Source organism: Pinus tabuliformis, chromosome 5_2 (genome assembly GCF_031772625.1).
Source record: "Pinus tabuliformis cultivar Carrire ecotype Pingquan chromosome 5_2, CPIR1, whole genome shotgun sequence".
In the NCBI taxonomy this organism is placed as follows: domain Eukaryota; kingdom Viridiplantae; phylum Streptophyta; class Pinopsida; order Pinales; family Pinaceae; genus Pinus; species Pinus tabuliformis.
The window spans coordinates 184,656,773-184,663,521 of record NC_142306.1 but is presented as its reverse complement, the minus strand read 5'-3'; the positions used below and the strand labels follow the sequence as shown (position 1 = coordinate 184,663,521).

General features: G+C 39.8%; 1 pseudogene; it reads right to left on the bottom strand.

The window, feature by feature from the left end:
• Window positions 1-4,457: 4,457 nt before the first annotated feature.
• Window positions 4,458-6,361, bottom strand: LOC149158163 (hydroquinone glucosyltransferase pseudogene; annotated as a pseudogene).
• Window positions 6,362-6,749: the final 388 nt, after the last annotated feature.

Below are 6,749 nucleotides of genomic sequence, written 5' to 3'. Positions count from 1 at the left end.
AGTGATGAAGTTTGACTATACATTAGCAAGGAAAGACTTCAAGGTGAAGGTAAAAAGCTGAAACCAATTCGTTATGGTCCATTTAAAATTCTGGAAAAGATTGGTAATAATGCTTTCAAGCTTGATTTTCCTTCATATATGCAAATCTATTCCGTTGTTAATGTTGAAAATTTGAGATTGTATGAACCTCATTTGACTGAAGATCAAGGACAGAATGTTCAAATTCCATCTATTGAAGACTTTTCTCTAGAATACCTTGATGTGATTTAGCAAGACACTATACTTGACAAAAGGACAAGGACAACTAAAAGGGGAAATATTGATTATCTTTGGGTGGGTCTCAAAGGTACACATCCATCAAAGGAAAAATGGATTGAAGTGGGGAAGGTGAGGGAACAATACCCTCATCTGTTCAATAACTGAAAGTGATCCTTTTGGGGTCCAAAAGGCTTCTAGTGGGGAGGAGTGATCAAGTGCTCAGAATTATGCTAAAAAATAAAAGTGTCAGAATCTTGTCAAACTTAGCTTCAGATTGAAGAGCTCATCATTCTGAATCCAACAGTGTGAACGACACTCAAAACCGAGTTCGTATGCAGAAGTTAGAGCAAGTCAAAGTTCAGGTTTGACTTGCCTACATGGCAGGATTGGGATGATGTGGCAAGTATTCAGCGAATAAGGAGGTGCCAAGTGGCAACCCACCATTGGTCCTCACAAATGGCAAATAGTAGCGGCAGGTGGAAAAGGTGTTTCAAATCGGCCCCCAATAGGTTGGGTTGCGACGCGATCAAATCATAATCGCAATCGGTGAAAGGGATCAGAGAACAGGTATCGGCGACCCCAGCAAGGTTAGTGACACGATGCGATGCGATTGCATATCGCAATCACAACAGTAACAAGAATCGGTCCCGGTGCAAGTTAAGTCCTGAATGTGAAAGACCCCAGACGTGATAACATTATATGTCACAGTTTAAAACTCCGACGGGTCTGTGATATCGCAATCGCAACATTTCGCCGGGTAAACAAGACATTTGACCTACCGAAACCTGCCGATTGCAATCTGCGATAAGGCCGACATGATATGGCCCACGGTGCGGCAAAATTCTTGCCCAGTTAGCAGATTTTTTGGATAATTTTTAGTTTTCTGTCGGTTTAGAGCATTTTGTGGAACGATTAGAGGAAGAACTAGGAGAAGTCATAACTCCATTTCTTATCCAAATTTGATGCAAAAGTAGTCAATTCTAGTAGTTTTTGGGTATTCTGAACTCATTGAGACAGGTTTTAGAGATATATGAGCATTGTAAACACACTTTTGATGTAATTTGAGCATAATATAGAGGCCCAAGCCATTGGAAGTTGGACCAAGGAGACGTAGCCCAGGAGGGGTGAACTCCTTTATCATGTGCTTGTTGTGTGTTATATTTTGATTTTCATTGTTATTATATTGTTGTTGTTCAACATATTTTTTTATGTTAAATTGTTCATAACAATTACATAAGAAAATCTCATGAAAATATGTTAATTAAGAAAAATTCTTGAATCCTTAAGCACTTGAAAAGAAAATGATAAGCATCTTGGGTTTAATTCTAAATGGGGAATTAGCACAACATTACTAATCTGCTCCAATTCAGACCAGGGACCCCTTTTGAGTTATGTAGACTAAGGGGGGAAAGAGAGCTAGTGATTGAGATAGTTGAGTGAGTGAGAAAATTGAGTTGATAGAGTGTTTTTGTAATCCCTTGTGGTCTCCCAGTGTGGTGGTGGCCTATTGTTGAGAGACCTAGAATAATAATACTTAAAATTGAGAGGAACATCTTTAATTAGTAACTAGAAAGATCAATATTTTATGTTTTACAACTTTTTCTATTTCAATTTAATTATTTAATATATCATTTTCACTTTTTCTATTTGACATACAAATTTTCTTGTCATTTTCTTTTTAAATCTGTTAAACCTTTTTTAAGCTAAGCTATGACACTTGAGAAACGAATATATATATATATATATATATATTTGTCTGTAGTTTTCTATTAATATCAACAGATTTACACCTAGTCCAAAATATACAAATTCAAAATTTACTTCATGCTTGCTAAATCCTCACTATGATTGGAATTGACCAAACTATGGAGAGTTATGAGGATAGAGAAACTAAGAGTTGGATTGAACTAGCTAGTCTACTCTCAAAACCAAAGTTGAAATGTGCTAGTCCAAATATCTAAAAATTGAGACCATCCAAAGAAAATCAACTGAAACATAAACAATAAACTATGAATGAAACAACCATATGTAGTAAAAGGAAATGAAAACTATCCAAAACCAACAGATATTCCTTCCAAAGGTAGCATGTTGATTCATGTTTGGATTTCCTATTCCAAAATTATAACGAGAGATGAGGTTATGGAGTTGGCTTGAGGAGATTCTTGAGCTGGTACGATGACCACCCCAGGTCCTTCCTGGTGCTCGTCAGACTGGGTGTCTGAATTAGAAACTATATAGTGTTCAATGTTTGACAAAAGAACAACTATATCATCCATGTTATACTTCATGTCCCTTAAGATGCGCTTGATGTCTTCTTTACCTGAAAACAATATATAATTTTCTACCTTCTTATCACTTATGACCATACTGAGTAAAGTTTCCATTTGACGGAAATGAATAATGGAATATAAGAAATGTATCCTCCACCTATGAAACTTCCCAAAATCCAAGATCCATTTGAGGTTACTGCCTCCAATGTTCTTGTTTGAGAGGTAGGCTTTGTCACCAAATTCTTTAGCCTCTAACTGAAGGATTTCTTTGTGTACTTCCAAAAGTGTCACATCAAAAAAGTTAGTAATGGATTCCCAACCAAATAACCTCAGGTGTCGTAAGGAAGAGGACCTTGAGGTTCCACCCCTATGGCATGAAGCATGTATCTTGGTTTCCATAATGATAAAGATCCTACAAAATAGTATGCCACAGGCTATGGCTGAATGACTCAGTAAAAAACTGCTATGGGCAAGACTATACTACCTAAAACACAATTGGGAAATGAGGCGTGCGGGCAACTGAAGGACTATAGAATGAGAGTTTAGACGGTGATGAAATAACCCTTTAGAACCATATGGAGAAGGTACATGAGTACAAACTCCACATACTAGAACTGGATAGGGAAAGGAGATTCCCGCTGGGTCAAAAAATTTCGGAGCCGCCAAAGGGAGGGTTGCCACAAGTTCAAATGAGGGACTAGAGCCAGAATTATGGAGAAATAGTACAAAAAAGATTGACTTGGTACATAGATACGAACTGTAATATGAGACCGTAAACTGCGAAAATAGGTGCCAAGTGGTAGTAAAAAGCATTGCCTTAGCTCACACTTAGATTTGCAACCTTTAGCTATAAATTGAACCCTCATCCACAAGACATGTAATGAAGGAAGTAACCCTACAAATGATGACTCAAGACCTATAATGAAGGGGCTTTTTTGACCAAGACAAGGCATAGACAGAACTACGTAAGGATTGTGTGTAGGATACAGACTTAATATTTGCACAATAACCAACAATATCTAGACAAGAAAGAGTAAATGAAAGACTCGATTTGCACAGTAGAAAGCAGACAATGTGAACAATACATTAACCCTAACAGTCCCAAGCCAAAAAGGGCATGCCTTTAAGCTCAAGTCGGGAGAAATTATCTCTGCTCTACAACTGAAGAGAAGTGCTTGAGAGCGCCTTTGGTAGACACCATCTTTGCCCACCTTGAGACCCTCGCCATGCATATATATGGCAGCCCAAACTTGAGATAGAGAAAAAGCATGTCCTTTCGAAGCTAGATATAACAAATGCAACCCCTGGTTCCCCTGTTCTATGAGGCACCATTATTCTCTCATTAATGAGCATTCAGTGGATATCAAATAAAATTGCAAAGGCCTCCATTCCACCCTGTGTTGAATGATCCATCTTTGAACCAACAAAGAAGATGTAGTAGCCTAGAGTAATACCACACGCAAAGACCTTAGCAATGTGCTAAGGGCATTTAAAGTGCGTCATGTTCGACATAAGAAAAACTTCAAACGATATACCTACTTACCACACTTCCATCGTATGCCCTCTAGGTGTAACACGATGCACCGCCCTCGAGGCTAGCCATCTTTTTGGTCACCCGAGAAACACGCATGTACATTATTACCAACCCCCCTTCCGAAAATATTCTCCGTCGTAGTCTATTGCTGAACCTGACCGGTGGTCGGAATAAATTATTGGGGTACTATACTATATTGTTACATTAACACAATAAAACAAGTTTGAATCTATAAATATAACTATGACTATTTTCGTGGCGGGATTGTGTTTTTTGCTTTACAACATAGATCTTATAAATGAATTTAAATATAAACGTGTAAAATAATACCTATCCACTTGACATGTTAACACATTTAAATCACTTTCCTCACATATACATTTAAGATAAGATAATTGATTTATAATACTATTAAGTGATTCAAATGTGTTTTATTTGTCGTGACATAAACACCCAGCCATTTGGAATTTAAAAAAGAAGGGACCAAAGTCTTATCCTATTATTGAATTACAAGGGACACCTCTTATGCATGAGGACATTGCACATGGTAACCACTCTCATAAATCTTTCGAACTTTTTCCAAACGGTGGTGGAGATCAAGATAAAACTTACGGAACTTGCATAGAGATAAAGCAACGATGGGGCTTTCCTCCAATTTGTTATTCCTATGTGAAATTTCTCAAGTAGATGAAAGCGTGTTAGTACAATCCTCCTGTTTCCAAAGAGAAGCTAGAGTGGCCATGGTGTTGTATGAACTCCCTCCCTCACTGATTGCATTGTGGGCCGTTTGCATCAATTCCTTCATTCTCTTCTTTGTTTCCACTCCGCTTTCTCCTTCCATTAATTCTCTCACTACTCTTTCCACTTCCTCTTTGCTCACCAATCCATTCGGTCCCTTTTTCGGTTCAATGGCCACCTGCTTCTCCTCCACTAGAAAAATAGCGTTCATCCTCTGTTCCCCAGATATAGGCCAAGCGATCATGGGCACTCCATGTAAAATGCTTTCAATGGACGAATTCCAACCGCAGTGAGAAAGGAAACCACCAGTAGATGGATGAGAAAGAACAGGAGTCTGAGGCGCCCATGAAGGAACCACAAGTCCTCGATCCCTGGTTCGACTCTCGAAGCCCTCAGGTAGAAGATGACTTATGTCTGCTTCGGCCGTTGTGGGCTGAATTGGCACAGACCCCCGCAACGCCCAAATGAAGCGCTGCCCGCTTGCTTCGAGTCCTAGGGCAAGTTCTCGAACCTGATCGTCCGACAGAGTGCCTTCGCTCCCGAAGGCAACGAACAGAACTGACGAGGCGGGCTGTCGGTCCAGCCATTTGAGGCACTGGTTATCCTCCACGGCCTCATCAGATGAGAATAAAGACGAAGTAATAATCGGCCCCACGGGATAAATGGAGGGCATTTCGGCAGCACTCAGAACCTGTCCTTCCACAAGAGCTTTTATTGGCTCAACCTCCATATCCTCGCAGCTATTTATCAAAATTCCGCGCGCTTCATGAAATCGAGAGCAATGTTGGAGGAACCAGTTAAATTCAATTTTGTCAGATCTGTCAAGAATGGGGCTGGGCATATCTCTCCCTGCAATCGGTCGAATGCCCGGCACTTCAATTAGAAGGTCAACGTCTTTGAATGAGTTTTCAATCCTTTTAACAAGCGCTGGAAGGTAGAACATGAGGCAGAGCAGAGAAGCTGGGGAAGTGAAGAATATGTAGGAAGGTATTTCTAGTTTGGATGTCACATCGAACATGGTTGTGGAGAACATATCAGTGATGAAAGCGCAAAAAGGAAACGAGGAGGATCTGAGAGCATCTTCCAGAAAAAATTTCGTTTTCTCCATTTGTAAAGATATGCGAATTCGGTGATTCATTTCTGTGACGTCCCCTTCAATCTCCACATCAGGGAGCTCGACGAAGCGCATCCTTTCCACAGCCGAGGACGCCAGGCTTTGCATATATAGGCTTTGGCGAGGAAAGGCCGTCATCCATTTGGGAATGATGAAGGCGACGGAGAAGCCATGGTGGAGTGCCAGCCTCTTTGCAAGCTCAACCATGGGAATGAGATGACCCATCCCCAGCGACGGAAAGATTGCTACATGCTGCCTATGGCTCTCCATTTACACCTGTCGACTGAAAGCAATTCAGTTCTGTTTTAAGATCAGAAGAATTTGCTCCGCTGACATGAATTTATAAACGAACTCTACTGTTCAGGAGCTGGAATGCTTTACTCTTTAGGAAACTTGACAAACACGGCAATAATAAGTGGCTTCCGACGTTATAACTGGCTTAATCCAAGGCGCTTGTCTCCAGTTATGCGTGGAAACGGAATCTAGTGGTCTATTCTATATTGTTCTATTTTTCAAAACCACATTTTTTAATACTCAACAAAGTTTCATCCCGGAAAAGATGCTTACCACCGCAGAGTCGAAAAGACTAACTACAGTTATAATAATAATATTAGTGCAGGCAATACCCATCCAACCTCCAGAAATACATCATCCATGACGAAAAAAAGAAAGATACATTAAGCTCAGTCCAACCATCCCACTTACAAATACGTCATTCATGACGAAATGAGATATAATAGAGGACGAAAAGAAAATAGACAGCAATAAAGGAGATCCTTGAATATACCAGAATTTAATTGTGTACTAATTATTTATGCAATTATGGAAGAGTAGT